The sequence below is a fragment of the Myotis daubentonii genome, chromosome 1, assembly GCF_963259705.1.
Source record: "Myotis daubentonii chromosome 1, mMyoDau2.1, whole genome shotgun sequence".
Classification (NCBI taxonomy): Eukaryota; Metazoa; Chordata; class Mammalia; order Chiroptera; family Vespertilionidae; genus Myotis; species Myotis daubentonii.
Window position 1 is genome coordinate 177,050,472 of NC_081840.1, and position 22,759 is coordinate 177,073,230.

The following is a 22,759-nucleotide window of genomic DNA, read 5'->3' on the forward strand; positions in this document are numbered from 1 at the left end:
CATCAAAGACTGGCGGGGAGAACCAAGATGGCGGCGATATAGGCAGACGCGTCCCACGTCGTGTCCCGGAGCAAATGGAGTGAGCAGCTGAAACTAGAAACACCCATATCGAATTGGCGAAATTGCTCAGCTGGTGAGAGGGTTTGCAGCCGGGAAGAGCAGAACTCCCCTGGAAAGGTAAAAAAACCAGGGATTTGGGCAGGAAAGTTTGCCAGACCTCTGAGCCCAGAGAGTCGGAGGGAGACCGCGTGGCAGACAGCCGCGTCCCTTGGGACAGGCACAGCCCCTGACGGGGGAGAAAGGAGAACCTCGGGATTCCTGGCCCTGCCCTGCCGGGGGAATTGAGAGCTGGGTTCTGTGATCACGGAGGACTGAACCTAAAGGGGGCAGCCTGAAGAGCTGACCTGACCATGCAGTCCCGGTAAGAGAAGAAGCTTACAGAAACCAAGCCTTCCCCGTTTCTGCGGCCGGCGTTTGTTTGTTTGTTTTCACTGAATCCTGTTCATGGGACATTTCGGATACAGACACTCACCTGTGCTGAAGAGAGGGAGAGTGTGCGGAGGAGTGGAATCTGGGGAGAGACTGGGGAGAGAGGGGGAGCCGGGAGAGGTGGCAGTGAATTGAGTGCAGAGACACCCCTGAGGCCAGGACTGGGGCAGCCATCCTCTCTGGAGAGTGAGTCTCCTCCCCCCAGCCCCCAGGCAAGGAGCACAGCCACACCCAGATTCCACCCTGTACGAGATCAAGGATTAAGATAACCTGATCAGTCCCTGGGAGTTAACAGGGTCTGGCCTATAGAGGGATTTTCAATCCCAGCAACAACATAGCGCCGGTAACTAACTATTACGCAGTCAGCTCTGGGCAGTGAACTTCCACTGGAAAGAGAGGCCCTATAGCCTCAGAGGCCAACCCCAGAACACTGCCACCCAGAGGCTGACCCACAAACTGACTCTTTGCTAAACACAAAATAAGGCAGTCTGGGAAATAAATGCGACCTGCTTTAAAATAAGGACTGTGGTTCACAACACAGAGGAACAGTATATCGCAGGGAAACTCAACACTCTCCTGAATACCTGGAAGGTCTAAGGTGAGCCACACTGAAGAATAGAAGAACCGAAGGACCTTCAGTACTGCATTTTTTTTTTCTTTTTTCACTTTTTAACTAAGAAATCAATTTTTTTTCTTTTTTTTTTCTGTTCTTTTTTTTTTCTTTTTCCATCACCTGATTTTACCCTTTTAATTACTACCTTCTTATTTTTTAACCAGTATTATTACTGCTACCATTTTACCATTTTTTAAAGTGCCATTTTATTTTCTCTTTATGGGATTAGTGTTCTCCATTCTATTTTCATTGTTATATTATTGGTTATTTCTAGTTTGCATTCATATCCAGGGAGCTGTTGCTGGAATTTGTTGGGATTAATGGCTGTTCTATAGGAGTATTCTCCTCATATAAAAAGTCTCTTCCCCTCTTCCACTTCATTCTCTCTTTTCGCTCTTTTTTTTTCTTCTTTTCTTTTCTCACTTTTATTTTCCCCCCTCCTTTTTCCCGATTTCATTTTTGCACTCCTTTTTTTGGTCCCTACTTTTCTTTTCTTTTTTCTCTTTTATCTTTTTCTCTTCCTTCTTCCTTATCCCCTAATTCTCTTAATTCAGGTGGTCACCTTTACTTGGGGTTATTAATATTGTGAATATATTTGTGTATAGTGCCTGGTACGTGGTGCCTTGTTGTGTTGTATTTTGTGCCTTTAAATCAATGCAGCAGATCCAAGCAACAGCAACCTCCTGAGCACCACATCCTCTGCTGAGGAACAGCAGCTGTACGTGAAACCTCGCCCCACCAGCCAGAAGAGCCACCACAGCTGTGAACAGCACCCACCAGAGGAGCTGCTGCCAACTGAAGAGCAGCTGCTACCGCAACTGCCCGAAGAGCAACCACAGACCAAGGAGTCACTGCCACCCAGGGAGCAACCACTGAACGACTCAACATCTAGATATGTCAGTGAGATCAAACATGGGTAGACAAAGAAACCCCCAAAGGAAAGAGAAGGAGGACTCTCCAGAAAAGCAGCTAAGTAATACAGAGGCATGCAACATGACAGATAAAGAATTGAGAATAAGGGTCCTAGAGTGCATAAACCGGATGGAGGAAAAAATCGACAACCTCTTCAAGAAGCAAGAAGAAACAGATGAAAAAATCGATAACATATGGAAGAAGCTAGAAGAAACAGATGAAAAAATCGATAACATATGGAAGAAGCTAGAAGAAACAGATGAAAAAATCAACAACTTAAGTAAGACCCAAGAAGAAATGAAGAGTGATATAGCTGCAATGAAAAACTCCATTGAAAGTATCAACAGTAGACTAGGAGAAGCGGAGGACCGACTAAGTGAATTAGAAGACAAGGAAGCAAAACACACCCAAAATGTACTGCAATTGGAGAAAAAAATTAAAAGACAGGAGGAGAGCCTAAGGGAGCTTTGGGACAACATGAAACGAAACAACATACGAATAATAGGAGTACCAGAACAACAGAAGGATGAACAAGGATTAGAAAACCTACTTGAAGAAATAATATCAGAAAACTTTCCTGAGGTGGGGAAGAAAAAAGTCACACAAGCCCAGAGAGTCCCAAACAAGGTGAACCCGAAAAGACCCACACCAAGACACATCATAATCGCCATGGCAAATGTTCAGGACAAAGAGAGAATCTTACAGGCTGCAAGAGAGAGACGGAAAGTTACATACAAGGGATCTCCCATTAGACTGTCAAATGATTTCTCAACAGAAACACATCAGGCCAGAAAAGAATGGACTGAAATTTACAAAGTGATGCAAAGCAAAGGACTGAATCCAAGAATACTCTATCCAGCAAGGCTACCATTCAAACTTGAAGGGGAAATAAGAAGCTTCACAGATAAAAAAAGGCTAAGGGAGTTTGTCACCACCAAGCCAGCAATGCAAGGAATGCTAAAGGGACTGGTATAAAAAGAAGAAATAAAAAGCTCAGAAAGAAAACAGCCACACAAAAAAAGAAATGGCTACAAACAAGTACCTTTCAATAATAACTTTAAACGTAAATGGACTAAATGCTCCAAACAAAAGACATCGAGTGGCTGAATGGATAAAAAAACATGACCCATACATCTGCTGTCTACAGGAAACCCACCTCATTAGAAGGGACTCACACAGACTGAAAGTGAAAGGATGGAAAAATATCTTTCAGGCAAATGGAAAGGAAAAGAAAGCTGGGGTAGCAATACTTATATCGGACAAAATAGACCTCAAAGTGAAGGCCATAACAAGAGATAAGGAAGGCCACTTCATAATACTAAAGGGATCAATACAACAAGAAGATATAACCCTGGTAAACATATATGCACCCAATATAGGAGCACCCAAATTCATAAAAAAACTCCTGGAAAATATCAAAGGAGAGATCGACAACAATACAATCATAGTAGGAGACTTTAATACACCACTGACAGCACTGGATAAGCCCTCTAAACAAACAATCAGCAAAGATACAGCAATCCTAAATGACTCACTAGATCAGATGGACTTAATAGACATCTTCAGAACACTTCACCCCAAAGCCAGGGAATATACGTTCTTCTCAGGTGCTCATGGTACATCTTCAAAAATAGACCACATATTGGGTCACAAGCAAAGTATCCCCAAATTCAAGAAGATTGAAATCATAACAAGCATCTTCGCAGACCACGATGGCATAATACTAGAAATAAACTACAATAAAAACAACCCAAAATACTCAAACACCTGGAAGCTGAATAGCATGTTATTAAATATTGATTGGGTTACCAATGAGATCAAAGAAGAAATTAAAAAGATCCTGGAAATGAATGACAATGAAAACACAACAATCCAAAACCTATGGGACACAATGAAAGCAGTCCTGAGAGGGAAGTTTATAGCTCTACAGGCCTATCTCAAAAAACAAGAAAAAATGGTAGTAAATCATCTAACTCTACAACTCAAAGAATTAGAAAGAGAGCAACAAGAAAACCCCAGAGTGAGCAGAAGGAAGGAGATAATAAAGATTAGAGCAGAAATAAATGACATAGAGACCAAAAAAACAATAAAGAAAATCAATGAAACCAAGAGCTGGTTCTTTGAAAGGATAAACAAGATTGACAAACCTCTAGCCAGACTCACCAAGAAGCAGAGAGAGAGGACCCAAATAAATAAAATCAGAAACGATAGAGGCGAAATAACAACAGACCCCACAGAAATACAAATGATTGTTAAAAAATACTATGGACAGCTCTACTCCAACAAACTAGACAACATGGAGGAAATGGACAAATTCCTAGAAAAATACAACATTCCAAAACTCAATCAGGAAGAATCTAAAAATCTCAACAGGCCAATAACTATGGAAGAAATTGAAGCAGTCATCAAAAAGCTTCCATCAAACAAAAGCCCAGGACCAGACGGCTTCACAGGGGAGTTTTACCAAACATTCAAGGAAGAACTAAAACCTATCCTCCTCAGACTACTACAAAAAATTCAAGAGGAAGGAACACTTCCAAGCTCATTCTATGAAGCCAGCATCACCCTAATACCAAAACCAGGTAAAGACAACACAATGAAAGAGAATTACAGGCCAATATCCCTCATGAACATAGATGCCAAAATCCTCAACAAAATCTTAGCAAATCGGATCCAGCAGTACATCAGAAAGATCATACACCATGACCAAGTAGGATTTATCCCAGGGATGCAAGGATGGTACAATATCCGCAAATCAATAAACGTGATACATCACATAAACAAATTGAAAGAAAAAAACCACATGGTCATATCAATTGATGCAGAAAAAGCATTTGACAAAATTCAACACCCATTTTTGATAAAAACTCTCAGCAAGGTGGGAGTAGAAGGATCATACCTCAACATAATAAAAGCCATATATGACAGGCCCACAGCCAACATCATACTCAACGGACAAAAACTAACACCATTTCCCCTAAGAACAGGAACAAGACAGGGATGCCCCCTCTCACCACTCCTGTTCAACATAGTACTGGAAGTGTTAGCCATTGCAATTCGGCAAGAAGAAGAAATAAAAGGCATCCAAATTGGAAAAGAGGAAGTAAAACTGTCCTTATTTGCAGATGACATGATATTATACATACAAAACCCTAGAGATTCCATCAAAAAGCTACTAGACTTAATACATGAATTTGGCAATGTAGCAGGATACAAAATTAGCCCCAAGAAATCTGAGGCATTTCTATACACCAATAGTGAACTTTCAGAAAGAGAGATTATAAAAACAATCCCGTTTACCATTGCACCAAAAAAATTAAGCTACCTAGGAATAAACTTAACTAAAGAGGTAAAAGACCTCTACTCAGAAAACTACAGGACGTTGAAAAAAGATATAGAGGAAGACATAAACAGATGGAAGAACATACCGTGTTCATGGATTGGTAGAATCAACATCATTAAAATGTCCATACTACCCAAAGCAATCTATAAATTCAACGCACTTCCCATTAAAATACCAACGGCATACTTCAGAGATCTAGAACGAACTCTCCAAAAATTCATCTGGAATAAAAAAAGACCCCGAATAGCTGCAGCAATCCTGAAAAAGAACAAAGTAGGTGGGATCTCAATACCAGATATCAAGTTGTATTACAAAGCCACTGTTCTCAAAACTGCCTGGTACTGGCACAAGAATAGGCATATAGATCAATGGAATAGAATAGAGACCCCAGAAATCGGCCCGAACCAATATGCTCAATTAATATTTGACAAAGGAGGCAAGAACATACAATGGAGCCAAGATAGTCTCTTCAATAAATGGTGTTGGGAAAATTGGACAGATATATGCAAGAAAATGAAACTAGACCACCAACTTACACCTTACACAAAAATAAACTCAAAATGGATACAGGACTTAAATGTACGACGGGAAACCATAAAAATTCTAGAAGAATCCAAAGGCAACAAAATCTCAGACATATGCCGAAGCAATTTCTTCACTGATACAGCTCCTAGGGCACTTGAAACTAAAGAAAAAATGAACAAATGGGACTACATCAAAATAAAAAGCTTCTGCACAGCAAAAGAAACCATCAACAAAACAACGAGAAAACCCACTGTGTGGGAAAACATATTTGCCAATGACATATCTGATAAGGGCCTAATCTCCAAAATTTATAGGGAACTCATACAACTTAACAAAAGAAAGATAAACAATCCAATCAAAAAATGGGCAAAGGACCTAAATAGACACCTTTCAAAAGAGGACATCCAGAAAGCCAAGAGACATATGAAAACATGCTCAAAGTCACTAATCATCCAAGAGATGCAAATCAAAACAGCAATGAGGTACCATCTCATACCTGTCAGACTGGCTATCATCAACAAATCAACAAACGACAAGTGCTGGAGAGGATGTGGAGAAAAAGGAACACTTGTGCACTGCTGGTGGGAATGCAGACTGGTGCAGCCACTATGGAAGACAGTATGGAGTTTCCTTAAAAAACTGAAAATGGAACTCCCATTTGACCCTGTGATCCCACTTCTAGGAATATATCCCAAGAAACCAGAAACACCAATCAGAAAGGATATATGCACCCCTATGTTCATAGCAGCACAATTCACCATAGCTAAGATCTGGAAACAGCCTAAGTGCCCATCAGTAGATGAATGGATTAGAAAACTGTGGTACATCTACACGATGGAATACTATGCTGCTGTAAAAAGGAAGGAACTCTTACCATTTGCAACGTCATGGATGGAACTGGAGAGCATTATGCTAAGTGAAATAAGCCAGTCAATAAAGGAAAAATACCACATGATCTCACTCATTCATGGACAATAGAGACCATTATAAACTTTTGAACAATAATAGATACAGAGGCAGAGCTGCCTCAAACAGATTGTCAAACTGCAGCGGGAAGGCCGGGGAGGGTTGGGGGGCAGGAGGTAGGGGGGTAAGAGATCAACTAAAGGACTTGTATGCATGCATATAAGCATAACCAATGGACATAAGACACTGGGTGATAGGGGAGGCTAGGGGACTGTCTAGGGCGGGGGGATAAAATGGATACATATGTAATACCCTTTGTAATACTTTAAGCAATAAAAAATAAAAATAAATAAATAAATAAAAAGACTGGCAAGGAGAAGTAAGGGTGGAAGGAAGGATCTGCAGTAATCTAGGCAAGCAATAATCTTTTGACTGGAGCAGTAACAGCAGTGAGAAAGAGCTAGATTCTGGAAGTATTTTGAAGGTAGAGAAAACAAAATTTGCTGATGGTATAGATCAGTGATTTTCAACCTTTTCATCTCATGGCACACATAAACTAATTACTAAAATTCTGTGGCACACCAAAATATGTATTTTTTTTAATGATCTGACAAAAAATTAGGTATAATTTTAATTTATTCACACCAGGCTATTGTTGTGTTGGCTGTTGTCATTTTTTTATTTGATGATCTAAGGAAAAAGAGATCAGTGCCCCTGACTAAATAATCAGGTATTGCATGTTTTAAAATTTTTTGTAACACACCAGTTGAAAATCTCTGGTTTAGATGCATGGTGCTAAGGAAATTATAGAGAGGTTGACACCAAGGTCTTTGGCCTGAGTTACTAGAAGGATATAGGTCCCATTTGCAGTGATGACAAAAGTCCAAGAAGAACAGATTCAGTATAAAGATTAACAGTTCCTCCCGGCTGGCATGGCTCAGTGGTTGAGCGTCAAACTATGAACCAAGAGGTCATGGTTCAATTCCCAGTCAGGGCATATGCCCAGGTTGCAGGCTGGATCCCCAGTATGAAGGAGGCAGTAGATCAATTCTCATTCATCATTGATGTTTCTATCTCTCTTTTCCTCTCTGAAATCAATAAAAATTTAAAAAATTAAAAATTAACAGTTCCTTTTGGCATGCTGAATAGACATCCAAGCAGAAATGGCAAGTAGTACTTGGACATATGAGTCTGAAATTCAAGTGGTGGTCTAGGCTAGAGTTCTCACCAAGACATGGGTTTAAAACCAGAAGACTGGATGAAATCACTTTGGAAGTGAGTGTAGATGAAGAAGGTGCCCGATGATTGAACTATGAGAAGACTAACATGTAGAGGTCAGAAAAATGAGGAAGAACCAGAGAAGACTGAAAAGAATCAGCCAGAGGATAGGAGAACTTTATGACAAATATGTATATGTGTTCAAATGAAAATATAGGAAGAAAAGAAGGAAGGAAAGAAGGAAGGAAGAAGGAAGGAAGGAAGGAAGGAAGGAAGGAAGGAAGGAAGGAAGGAAGGAAGGAAGGAACTAAGGAAGGAACTAAGGAAGGAAGGAAAGACTGCCAAGAAGGAAGGAAGGAAGGAAGGAAGGAAGGAAGGAAGGAAGGAAGGAAGGAAGGAAGGAAAGAAGGAAGGAAGGAAGGGAGGGAGGGAGGGAGGGAGGGATAATAGCTATTTCTAGGCACTGGAATTGTAAGCATTTTTATTTGCTTGTTTGTGCTCTTCTAATTCATATTTCTTTTGTTTTGTTCTTCAAACTTATAAAGAAAAGTTTTGGAAATAAGAATTTGTATTATAAAATAAAAAAATACAAGTTTTAAATATTTAAAATACAGTAAGAGAGCAAGATTAGGACTTCTCTGGACTAGATGGAGGATTGTCTTAAACATGATAAAGTATACATTACATTCCTGAAAAGAACATGAATGCGAGAACTATGGGCCCAGCTATTAGGCCCTGGGCTCCTTAAGTTCTGCTGTATGAGCCAATGAGGTTATGAAGAGCTAGACTGGCTTCTTAGAAAGAATGGCAAGCTGGAAGCCAGAAAGAAAAAATAAAAACAGAGAGAGAATGTAAAGTGATCTCTAGAGTAGAAGAGGCCAAGAGTAAAAAACCTCCAAAGGCCCTCCTAGACTCAGGATAAGAGAGACAGTTTACAGAGTGGAAGCGGCAGGAGGTAAGGGCAGACACTGACTGAGCATGTACTAGGTTGCCACATACTGGAGACCAGGAATGAGAGCCTGAAACCCCAAGAGGCTGAGAATAAAGTCTACACAGCAGAATACAAAGTCAAATTCCCAAGAAAAACTGTATTCTGACAGCATCATTAGAGCTCCAGGATCAAGCCATGACTGAAGTTACCCCTGGATTGTTCAGCTATCCGCTAATACATTTCCTTTTTGTATTACAGAAAGTTTGAGTTGGGTTTTCTATCATTTGCTGACACAAAAATCCTGACTGACAGGATAATGACATTAACATCTAAGTTGATACTCCCTAGCAATAGATCCTTTCAAGAAACTATTAGTTTTGAAGTAGGATGCCAAAGGTGACATTATAAAGTGAATAAAGCTAATTAACATTTATTTGGCACTTAACCATATGTTAGACTGGGTTCCAAGTATTTTATAGATTTGATCTTCTTTAATTTCCCCAACAATGAGACAGGTGCTATTATTATCATTATTAAGTTCATTTTATAAGTGAAAAACCAGAATAGCTGAAGACATTTACCCAGCTTCCCACCGTTTAAATAACTGATGCAACATAGAAATTCTCTGCAAGTTCAGAGAAGAATGTATTCTTGAGTGACAGTTTCTAATGTCTCAGTCTTTGGTTGATTCTCAGCCTAATAATGCTTCCAGGTCATGTGACGTTATATTAGAAACAATACATTTTCATCTCCAGGCAACTTAGCTTTCTTCCCCAAAACATTGTATTTTTTTAGAGTTTAGTAAATGGGAACAAAAAAACCCCTCCCATGTTTCACCCATGCCAACCAGACCCTGTAGTTAAAATTAAAAGTATGACATGAAGAATTTTTCCTTTTGATTTCTCAAAACCATTTGCTCTCAAGCTGACATCAAAAATGGGATGTTTCTTATGGTTTATAACAGAAAATCCATGGAAGGCATGTCTCTTCCTTTCACAAGTGGTTCTGTGAGGCACTGAGGCAGAAACCCTGGGTCCTGTGGAAGCACCAGGAGAGCTCTCCGGAGAGACAAGGCATGCCGTCCACTCCTTCTGTTTAAATCCATTTTCTTTTCTCAGCTTTCTGAAAACCCTGACCTAAATTTCAACTTGCAACAAGATTGTGTATTTGCTCAGCTCTTAGTTTAAAATGTTTCACCAGAGACTCTACAAGGTCGATATGATGAGGATGTTGATCTTGAACTGTGGCTCATGGATGGTCAATTCAAGTCGGTGTGTTTTTATTAGCCTGGCTGAAAATGGCTTTTGTGTTTATGAATTTATTTTGCAAAGGCTCCGAAACTATACCACTTTACCTTAAGTTGCCTCAGGACACAGATGCGCACAAAACTTGTTAATTAAAATAGTAAACTACCTAGGTTGTAGATAAGGAGCTGGGAGCTATACTGATTATTAAACATAGGCTGCTAATAAATCAGGGTCTCCAAGCTGAGCTGGTCAGACTAAAAGTACAAATTTCTTAAATGTTTTACTGTGACTTCCTAAAGAAAATTTTGGAGGAGGTATGAAAAGGTAGGAAGAAATAGGAGCATATTACATAACCAGAGGTTCAAGCCATTTTCAAGCTGAAATCTATAGAGTAATGTGGACTCTGTAGACAATAGAAGCAGTTAGTTTTTTTGAACCTATAGCCAGGGATAATATGGGATATATAAGTCTAAAGCTTGGTTGAGTGGTGTGCACTGTAGATATATATTTTTTAATTTTTTAAATTGATTTTTAGAAAGAGAGGCAGGAAGAGGGAAAGAGAGAAAGAAACATCCATGAGAGAGAGAAATATCAATCAGCTGCCTCCTGCATGCACCCTACTGGGGATCAAGCCTGCAACCCGGGCATGTGCCCTGACCAGGAATTGAACCAGCAACAACCTCTTCCTGTATGGGATCATGCTCAACCAACTGAGCCACATTGGCCAGGGCTGTAGAGGAAGAGGAAGAGGAAGAGGAAGAGGAAGAGGAAGAGAAGGAAAGAATCTTGGAGTTAAGAAAACCAATGGAATTACCATAACAAAGATCATGCCTCTTCATATTAAGTAAATTTAAAAAATAATTATTCAGATTCTCTAAAGCAACCTATTTATATTCGAAATGATGGCATTGGGTATAAGAGCAACTTTTTAACATGAATAACTGAATTTAACTATTTTTTTTAAGTGATGCAGCTTAACTTAATTTAACTATTCTTCCAATTCGTTTGAATGTATTGATGATCATGCTAAGGTTCACAACAGGCAAAAGCTCAAGACATATCTCCTGTTCATGTTCTGAGTAAACCACACTAATTGCTGAATGTATTTGCTATATATTTTATTTTTCCAAATAAGCTTGAATCTTATCGGCCCAATTTTTCACACCAGAGATCCAAACTCAGTCACTGCCCCATCTGAAGTTAATAACTAACATTTGGTTCTTTGAATTAAAGTACAAAAAGAATAAGAAATGGCCCTAGCTGGTTTGGTTCAGTGGATAGAGCATCGGCCTGGGGACTGAAGGGTCCCGGGTTCAATCCCAGTCAAGGGCACATGCCCAGGTTGTGGGCCCGATCCCCAGTAGGGGGCATGCAGGAGGCAGCCGATCAATGATTCTCTCTCATCATTGATGTTTCTGTCTCTCTCTCCCTCTCCCTTCCTCTCTGAAATCAATAAAAACATATTTTAAAAAAAGGATAAGAAATGAATTCTTAAACTTATTTTTACTTTTATTATTTTCTATGTCAGTCAATGCTTTGTCTTATTTTTATAATGTTGATAAAACAGAAATCTACACTGGTTGACTGTTTACTTAATGTTCTTTGGAAATTTCTGTCTCTGTACATTTCTCTTTTTCTTTTTCTTCTTCAGCTGACATTCAATGACTTACAAATTACTGTTTTATATTCAAAGTTGCTCTTGATCTTTCTCCCATTTATCCCCACTGCTGCTACCATATTTTTAATATATTTTAATTGACGTATAATTCATAAACAAGAAAATGCTCAGGTTCTAAGTGTACAGTTTAGTGAGTGTTAATATATATTAATCCCCAAATAATGTTCAACCAATCAACATACAGAAAATTTCCACTTCCTATATGATTACCTCATGATCCTTTCCAAATAATCTGACTCTCAGCCTCATTCTTAGAGCAACCATTGTTCTGATTTTCCTTGCTATAAGTTAGCTTCACCTATTCTAGAACTTCAAACAAGTAAAATCATAGAGTGTTTATTCAATTTTTTCTGATTTCTTTAATTTGGCTTAATGTTTTTGAGATTCACCCATTCTGCTAACATTAGATATTTGTTTCTTTATCTTGCTAAATAGTGTTCCATTGTATGAATATACCACAATTTTGTTTATCCATTTCCTGTTGATAGACACTTGGGTTATTTTAATTTGGAGTTATAAACTGCTATGTGCATTTTTGTGCAAGTCTTTTTGTGAACATGTATTTTCCTTCTCTTGGGTAAATATATAGGAGTGAAACTGCTTGTCCATGATCTCATTTAAGTCATCATTGCTAACCTAAACTAGAGAAACTCTCTCCTAAAGGATATTCCTATTTCATTTTTCTCCTTCCACCTTGTGGTAGACAGAACAATGGCCTCATAAAGATAACCATGTCCTAATCTCTGGAAACCTTGAATATGTTACCTTAGATGGCAAAAGGCACTTTGCAAGTGTGATTAAGTTAAGGATTTTGAGATGAAAATATCCTGAATTATCCAGGTGGGCTCTAGATAAAATAGGAGGAAAGAGAGAGGGAGAGAATGGAGGAGAGGGGAGGAATAGGGAGAGGAGGGGAGGAATGGGGAGGGGAGGGGAGGAATGGGGAGGGGAGGGGAGGGGAGGGGAGGGAGATGGGAGGGGAGGGGAGGGGAGGGGAGGGGAAATATTTGAAGATGCTATGATGTTACACTGCCAGCTTTGAAGACAGGATGACAGAGGGGCCCTGAATCAACTAGTGCAAGTAGCCTCTAGAAACTGGAAAAGGCAAGGGAACCAATTTTCCCTTAGAACCTCCAGATGGAGCACAGTCCTGCCAGCACTTTGCTTTGAGGGCTCCTGATCTCCAGAACTGTAAATTGTGTTATTTTAAACTACTAAGTTTATGGCAATCTGTTATAGCTGTAAAAACAAAAACAAAACAATCACATCTTCAAAAACTACCTATTCATTCTGCCATTAGAAAGATAATTTTGACTTGAATATTGAATTTTCTTATTACCTTGCCAAAATTTTTTCTCCAGGTTTAAATAAAAATGCTAGCATATTACATAAAGCTCCTTAGTCTCATCCCCTACCTGACTACCCAGTCTCGCTAAGAATACTTTGCTTCCTATTTAGCAATCTGTTCTTGATTTCCCAACACTCCATACTCTTTCCTGTGACTTCTGCCCCAAGTCTTTTCCCCCTAATGACTTAGCAAGCAAATCTCTACTCATCCTTAATGTCTTAAATCTATCATTACCTTTACTGCAAAGCCTTCCCTGACGTCTTTTGTCAGGATGCAGACCCTCTCTTTGAAAATCCCATAAAAACTGTATTGTGACATTTGCATAGTATATTACACATTTTCCATTGAATATCTGCCTCCAACTAATCCGTGAGCTTCTCAAGGCTCTCTCTTGGTATACTCCCCTTCCCTGGTAAACATTAAGTACTCAATCAGAGCTACTGAATAAATGAATGAATATATAATTTAATATTCTTTTAATTATAATTAAAATTTTCCAGTTAATACTTACATACACTTTTATCATCTTAAATCCTGCCAATATTCTCATTTATCATTTTGTGTCTAATACATCCGACATACTTAAAGACAATTATTATTCCAGTATTAATAATTAATAAAATGCTAACAAAAGAGAATTCTCTCATTCTGAAAAAAAATTTAAGTATTTTGGACCATAAGTTTAAAATTTTAAAAAGACACTTAAAGGAAAAATACACCAATATATAATTGTTTTCCTAGTAGTTTTACACATACATATTTTGTGTCATGATATACAAGCTTCTGAGGTTCACTCTATAATCATGCATGCATACCTTGGGGGGTTGCATTGAATTAAGGGTACTTTCAGTTCTAATAGTAATTTTGAGTTCATGAATGATTCCTTACTTTGAGTCAATAAAATCTATATGGTCCCAAAGTTGACATGATAAAGCTCTTCTGCCTAGAATAAAGTTCAGAGCCATGCCCCCTCCTCAATGTTGACTTGAGAAGTGCCAACTGTGAGGGGTGGGCTCATGGACCTCTTGTTCACTATACAGGTAGTGCCAAAGCACAGTGCCCGAACCTCAAATACTTGCTGATTTAATAAATGAACAAAATTCTATAAGATGCTTTGGAGCTAGATTGGAGAGAGAATTCTCAGGTTGTTACTTGGCTCGAATTCACAGTGGACATAATAATTAAAATAATCATTTTTAGGTCTTTCCTACCCCCTATAAACCTTTCTAAAAAGGATTTTCTCCCTGGCGATCACCACCAACCTTCTATTATTTTTCTATTTCCTGCATTGTATGAAAATCCCAGCGAAGTTCATTAATTTTACTCACAGTGAATAGCCTCTTTCCATCTTTGCCTGCAAATCCTACTGAGATGCTGACTTCCTGCTTATTTTAAAATACAGATTACAAAAAAATATTGCAAGAAAGGGAAATGAATCAAGGAGAGTAACAAAGGGAAATCTGTGCTCTTCTGTTGCCAATCCCAACCCCATGTCACTTGAGCCAAACACAGAGGCTTATTTGGTCCTTCCGCCCCCTCCGCTTGCACACTCCAATTGCCCGCAGACCTCGGCAGTGTAAAGAGGGTCCAGTTGTTCCAAAGTTCTCTCCCTACATCTGCGGATCTCAACTGTGTGCTACATAACCTCTCTCACCAATTTCTCCCAGAGCCAGTCCTACTCATTCTGTTTTGTGCCTTATCTGTTGCCAGAGTGCTGATATCTCTCTGCAATGGGCTTCCTCTGAGAATGCTGACTGACTGGAAAGAAGCTAGAATGACACCAGGAAACTGGACCCCAAAACTCTTCTGTCACAGAGAGCAGCAGAGTCTTTCGGGTGGCCCTTGACAACAGAGACCTACAGAGTATGGACAGAACTACAGTTCCCATGCTGCTATGCCGTCTGAAACTGTCCACACCAAGTGTCTGAAATGCCCACACACGGAGTTCTGTTTTGTTTTTAATAGTCCCATGCTGAATATCTCAGTGCAGGAGAGACTTCTTTATACTCTGCCCTCCTTGTGGCACATACTAGTACAAAATAATACCTTCCGTTTAAAATGGAAATTCTTTTTAGTTCTCATCTGTTATTAATGGATGCACTTGGAAGTTATTGTACAAATAATTTATCAGAGTGTGTATCCAAAAAAAAAAGAAATTGCACCTGGCTTATAAATTTTAATTAGCACCCAAATGAGCATCTGATTATGGGTGAGTTTCTGCTAAGTCACCTGTTCCAGGCCACACTTGGCTTGGCAAAGAGGCTCTGATATCTTAATAGCGGAAGGTATTGGCGGTATTAGTTTAGCCTCAGTCTCCATGGCAATCCCTTAATAACACAACACAGCACAGCAGCATATGTACTCCCTCACTGATAAACGGCTTTACCTGCAGGCAATTTAATAAATAACACAGGATGAAGGTGATGATTATTAAAATCGATTAAACAAATGCTGATGCCATCCACAGCTCCAGCAATGACTGAGCGTCCCCATGGGCCCCTCAGAACACACTAGAGACACCACCCCAATCCTCCAAGTTTGTTCCCAATAATGAGGAAAGGAAGAAAAGTTCCTCCTGACTTTTTCCACAGGGTTAGGGTTTTATGGGTTGTAATAAAAACAAAACAAAATCTGTTTCCTTCTTTGTATGTTAAAAAATCGTTCTTATAGTAGAGAGAATTTCCTAGGTCCACGTTCCCATTTAAATCCTCCCAGTCCAATATAACTTTTGAGTAACAGACTCCAAAAGTCATGTGCTTGCCAAATGTGCCTACCTCTAGGTGCCACTTAATCAGCTTCTCAGATCCTGGAATCTTCACTCTCCTGCCCCAGTTCCTCATTTATCCTCTTTGGGATCTAGAAGCCAAAAGTAGACGCAGAGCCAGATCTTGCTATAAAGGCTTCCTCACCTTTTCTAAAAATCTGGAAAAGGCTCACCTGTGAAGAATGTGTTTACAGAGAAAACAATTAATTGTCCCTTCCCTGCTCAGGCTCTTTCCATCCCCACCCCCCCACCCCCCAACCACCCTCTCTTTTTGGCTCCACCCTTCTCTCCCAACCAGATCTGCAACTGACTAAGCTGGATGAGCCCAAGACTGCCCCAAGCAGATTCCTCAGTCCTTCCAATCCATAACATGCTCCCAGCTCTTCTCCCTGATAAACCCAACCTAACAGGCTTCTAGCTTCTCCCAGTTAAAAATATATATGCTTTTCCTGATCAGCTCCATCCCTTACAACTTCTTTGAGGGTGAACCACTTAAAATAGAAATTAGATCATTCTTTTGTTTAAAACCAATAGCTTTCAAGTGCATCTACAATAAAATACAAACTCATTCCCACAGGCTACATTAAAAGGTTCTCTCCCACGCTCCCCTCTGCAAATGGGCTCTGTGGCCTGGCCAGCATGCTCAGTGGTTGAGTGTCCACCCCATGCACCAAGGGTTGCCTGCTCAAATCCCAGCAGGGGGTGTGCAGTTGTCTTTCTCCTGGAAGTTTCTATCTCTCCCTCTCTCTATTAACAAAAATTAATAAAAACTTTTTTTTAAAATGGGCTCTGTGGCCTAGCACCTCCGTTCCCGCCACCTGTGATCACACCCGCAAGTGGTTGCCCCCGAGGTTTCCACCAGTCCACAAGCCAGTGCCTCACTCCTGGTCACCCGGGACTAGTCCCTGTGCCGCCTGGGTTCCACTGACAGCCGCAGCTCCTGTGGAAGTGCCGCGTACCCTGGGGAAGCCATTCCCAACCACCAAGGCCAGGCAGCGTCAGTGGCGGGCAAGCTTCTTTTTTGGGAAATCCATGCCACAGTGCTGGAGTCCCCCGAGCACTTGGAATCTCCCAGGCCTCCAGGAGCACATCACCTGTGACCTGGCTCAGGAAGCCACAGGGAAGCAGCCTGGCGGCCAGCCCTGCAAAGCCACTGCCGGGCCTCCATGCTGAGGGGCCACCACCAGCCACCAGACTTCCAGAGGCACTAGGCTCTCTGAGCGCCTCCCTTCCCCCTCCTCACCTCACCCCATAGACTAGGCGAGCAGAAGCAGTTGGGTTCTTTTATATCAAAACAGCAAGCACCAAAATGGGAGTTGAGAGAGCCCCGCTCTTTACTACCCAAGCCACCTGGGAGCTTTCCTGACACCCCATAACCCTGTGCCTTGCACCAAGTGGAAAATAAACCACAAGCAGCCAGAAAAAAAAAAAGGAGATCCCCTCCCTATCCCTTGAACCGCTAACTCTCTAGCTTACACACACACCCTCTTACATGACTTGCTACCTCCATCTTTCAGGCCTCAGCTCCTCAACATCACTAGTGAGTAGGCAGAATAACTACCACCCAAAGGTGTGTTACCTCCTAAGCCCTGGAACCTGTGAATGTTGTTACATGGCAACGAAGACCACAGATAGATTAAGGTTGCTAATCATCTGATTTAAAATTAGGAGAGTATCCTGGTGTTCCCAATGTAATCACAAGTTCTTAAAGTGGAAGATGAAGCTATGACTGCAGAAGAGAGAGCCAGAGATAGAAAGAAAGTAAAAACAGGGCCAGGTCCCAAGGAATGTGGGTGCCTGGAAGCTAAAAAAAAAAAAAAAAAGGGTAAGGAAAGTGATTCGCCAAGAAAGCCTCCAGAAGGAATGCAGCCCTGCTACTGCACCTTGATTTTATCTGAGACCCATTTTATAATTCTGAGCAACTGAACTCCAAGATAAGTGGGTGTCATTTTAATTAAATCACTAAGTTTGTGGTAATCTGTTACAGCAGCAATAAGAAACTTATACATACATCTTCTCTGATTCCCACTAATACATACCCCCTCTTCTGATATTTGCCAGATTTATTCAACCAATATTTTATTTTTGCAGCTCCTGTGTTCAAATGTGCTTTTTGCTCCTGTAGCTATACCCCGTGAACAAAATAGACATAAATCTCTTCCCTCATTATGCTTACCATCTAATAGATAAGCCCCATATTTATTTATTTATTTTTCATCAGAACTTGGGATTTTTAATGTAATATTTCACAAATTGGGTTTTTGTTTGGAGAAATTTTTTGGCTTGACTCTCCCATGAGAGACATCGTTTCTACATAGCTCATCATTATGCAAATTCAATAATGTCTGACACATAATGTGTTCAATAAATATTTATTGAATTAATAAGTGAGTGACAATACATATTCCTCAGAAGTTCCTCTCCTCATTATTTATTCTCTCTCTGGTTCCTTTTGTTGCTATGCATTTATTAATCAAAGACCTGTGGATCAGCCTTGTATAAAGGAACTACGCCCCAAAAGAGTCCTAGCAGTATGGCTGTCATAATCAGTTAGGGCGGCTATATCACGAGTACCATCGTCTGGGTGGCTTAAAAAATAAAAATTCAGCCCTGACTGGTTTGGCTCAATGGATAGAGCATCGGCCTGCGGACTGAAAGGTCCCAGGTTCGATTCCATTCAAGGGCATGTACCTTGGTTGTGGGCACATCCCCTGTGGGGGTGTGCAGGAGGCAGCCTATCGATGTGTCTAACTCTCTATCCCTCTCCCTTCCTCTCTGTGAAAAATCAATAAAATATATATATTTTTAAAAATAGAAATTCATTTCTCACAGTTCAGGGAGACCAGAAAATCCAAGATTAAGACACCAGCATTTCCTGTGTCAGGTGAGAGCCTTCTTTATAGTTGCCGATGTCCATTTTCTCATTGCACTCTCACACAGCAGAGAGATCATCTCTCTTCTGCCTCTTCTTAGAAGGGCACTAATCCCATTCATCCCTCATGACTTAATTCTCTCTCAAAGGTCTCACCTCCAATACCATCACATCAGGGATTTACACTTCAGAATATGAATTTGGGGTGATATATTTAGTCCAAAGCAACAACTGTGTGCAATTTGGCATGTTTAACCCCCATTAGCTGTGATAACTGTTGTTTCTTAATTCTGACCTTTCCCCTACTAATGTCTCTGAGAGGGAAGAAACCATGTCTTATTCCTTAATTGTCTTTATGATTGTTAAAGTAGAAATGTTGTTTGATCTTAGTTAGAAATTAGAAATACTGTTAGAACTTAGTTAAAAATCATTCTACTCTGTGTGACTTAGGGATTGAGGCGAAGCAGGACTGCGCTCCTGATACCCATGTGTGTGATGATGTGTGCTCCTCCCCCCTGAGAGTGAAACCGTGTGTTTCCGGGTTTGTTTACTGATAGGCCCATTGGAACTAATGTTAAACTTGAGATCTTGTTATGCATGTTGTTTACCAGATTTCCCCTACTCCCCCTGGACTGCCGTGGGTACCTCAGGCTATTTAAAGGGTAGCCAAACACCATTCAGGTTGATCACTGCTTGATCGCTGGACCCGCTGTCGTCGCTGATCGCTCTGATCCCAGCACTGCACTAGTGGCCGATCGCTGGACTGCCTTTGGCATCGCTGATCGCCCCTGGTCTGGGTGCTGTCCCCCCTCCCGCTCCGCCAGATGCCAGAAGAACGGCTGAACCTCCGGTTGACCTGCAAAGAGTACCCGCGTACCTATCGCAGAGGCCCGGATGGGGACACTGTCCCTGCCGACCAGACCTGACCTGACTCCTCCAGGCACCAACGGCGCCCAACGCTGCCTTGAGAGGATGCCACAGGCCCGGGACCGACACCAAGCCTGTACCCACGGCACCAGGAACCTGTATCGAGTAATAAAGTGTGCTGTGTGATTTGCAACTGCATAATTTTGTGTGGCATAATTCCTCCGGCAGTCTCTATGAAATTACTCACGTGTTTTAATTATAAGGTCAGATATTAACGCCTGCCCTCGGCCCTGCCTGCTCAGAGTAATCTCTTTGCTGGCAACTATTTGATGTCCAAACACCTGCACAATTAAGTTTATCCGAAGGGACGCCTGGATAACACCCCTCCTTCCTCCGACAATGATCCTATCATTTGTTGTTGTGCCTGGAACACTCAATGGCTGACTGTTGAATGAACGAATAAACAATGACTATATCTGTATTTCAGATTACAAATGTTGAGGCGCCATATAAATAATTGCTTCCCTCCACTCAGAGGATGTACAGCAAAATAGTGACTTGCTATAATTATAGCAGGATTTTCCATGAAAGTACAAAGTACGTGGACACAAGCCTAATAGTGTTTGGCTTTTATTTTGCAGGCAGGAGGGGTGGTGAGTACATAGAGTACTTTTCCATATGTATGTAAGCGAACAGTAATTTGAATCAAGTATTTGTTGAATAGTTATTTAATGTCTACCCCTCTTCAGGGTGGCCATATCCTGTCATCTATGGAAATGTTATTTATAAAGTTGATATCCTAGAAAATCTTTCAGCCTGGCCTGTAAAATATCTCAACCCTAGTGCCAGGCACACTTACATACAAAGGACAGGTATGGTGGAAGGTGGGGGTTGAGGTGGGGGGACCATGATCAAGGCCATAGAAAAACCATTAGCAAAACATAGAGATGAGAGGACTGTAAAGTCTCTTAATTTAAAAATCTCCCAAAGTGATAAAAAATAAATTTATTTTTTTAAGTGCATGTCATATGAGGGTATATTCAAGAATGAATACTTTTGAATGAAAATAAGTTGTCTTCATATATGAAAATATATTTTTAGTCTTTTTTAACCTTTGCATATTTAGTTTTCATTTGAAAGGCTGGAATAATATAAATATGACTGTAAAGAAAAGTGAATATTTAATGAGCTATTCTTTCCTTTTATGAAACTTCTCAATTTATTCCTGCTGTTTTTAGAATACTATCCCTTTCACTTCTTCATTAATTTACTTTTAAAAACTTTCAACTTGTAATAATCTTTCTGTTCTCTATTATGAAATATTTAAACTATCTCAAATATTAGGTATATTAATTATAATAAAAATCTCAAGTTTACATTTTCTTCCAGACTCACTTATCCTAACACTTGAATTTTTCACACTACAATTTGACGATTGTATTAGGATTACAATGCCTCTGTAAGGTTAAAGGTACAACACTTCAAAATCCTTAACCAAAGCAAGTAGATATTAGGATGCAAAGTTAACTTAATTTTCTAAGAATGAAGATTACTCTTAATCTTGTGACATCATGAATTATGTACTTGATTCAAAAAGCCTGGCTATTGTTGAACAGACCTTTAGTGGTGCTTTGTGTCAGCGCCATTTTAGAGATATTGGGTGATGTCTCAAAACATTTACCTTCTGAGATGCTGATCGATAAGGATACCCAATCTTTTCTCCTGCCTCATACCACCTCATTTGAGCTCTTGATTTTCAACATACTTTGGGCAATAGTTTGGGGATAAATTTAGCTTCAGGCTTCTCTATTAAGAAAAATCTGTCTTTGCTAGTGTAGGAGTGAATAGTGGTGATTGCAGGGAACAAAGGAAGTGATTACTCAGCACCCGCAGGTCCTGTTAGTGCTCACTTCTTTGAGTGATAAAGAGATATTTTGGCAAAGGAGAATCATAAAGGTTCTGCCTTAATCTAGTCACAGATGCCTTAGGTTCTTGCTGCTTGTAGAATGAATTTATCCAAAGCCCTTCATGAGTAAGAAAGCCCTTCTCAACTGCAAGGTCATATTGCTTTGCTAACAAGATATGCTTTTACAGGAGTACGTATACAAACATATTAAATATGTCTTTAATATATAATTTGTTATAAGAATATATTTTTTTTAATTTTTGGCATTTGAGTTTCCAGAGTCTAATTATTAATAGGAAGGAATACCCAAATCTGGAAGCTGATGGTTATACAAATCAAAAAGATGCTGTAGGGAAGAATGAGTATTATAATGTGTTAGAGCTCAGTTGACTAAAGCATGGCATTAGTGATGCCAAATCACTGGCCCCAAACCTATAGAGCCATTTAGTGTCACACAAAGACAGAGGTTGCTAATTAAGGAACCCTTGGCCTTGATATTGAAATGTCTGCTCTTGGTCACAAACAAGACAGCATGAACATTTTAATGAGTCTCATATTGCCACTGGAAAAACAGGTTATATGCATTATTGAAAATCAATAGCATTACTTTTATGACTGTATATAAAGAAAGAAAACTCTTTTAAATGAAGAATATAAACAAGCCAACCAAACTCACCATGTAAGCCAGTAATGAATTTAAACACAAAATTATTAGGATGTGGTTTTAAATCTGTTATGACACTTATTACCTAGATATCATTGGACAAGAATCTTAAACTTTCCTGCTCTGACATATACATGCATAGGATTGTTGTGAGTTGTAAATGTGCTATATGTGAACGTATTTAGAATATATTAGGTGCTCAATTAAAGAGGGCACATCACTGACATGTGTTAATTACTTTCCCTAAATAACCACCGCCCCAATAGATACATGGGCACAGTGACCTTTTAGTCCTCTCTAATTTGCCAGCAGCAATAAACCCAATTCAGTTCAAATAAATGAATGTGGATTATGTTCTTACTCTACGACAAGTGAAGTAGTATATAGTAAAGATACAACAAAAGACAGGGGCCAAACCTCAGAGAGTTCAAACTAGTAAAATATTCACAGACAGTTCACAGTAAATGCTGGTTGAA

At 40.0% G+C, this 22,759-nt stretch overlaps 1 protein-coding gene across 1 annotated transcript in view; it reads right to left on the bottom strand.

Annotated features, from left to right (window-relative positions):
- Window positions 1-16,126, bottom strand: part of ARHGAP24 (Rho GTPase activating protein 24) — a 542,367-nt gene extending 526,241 nt beyond the window's left edge. Inside the window, exon 1 of the mRNA XM_059666147.1 lies at window positions 15,985-16,126. The gene's annotated coding sequence lies outside the window, so the exon portion shown is untranslated. The remainder of the gene's footprint in view (window positions 1-15,984) is intronic.
- Between the last annotated feature and the right edge of the window lie 6,633 nt (window positions 16,127-22,759).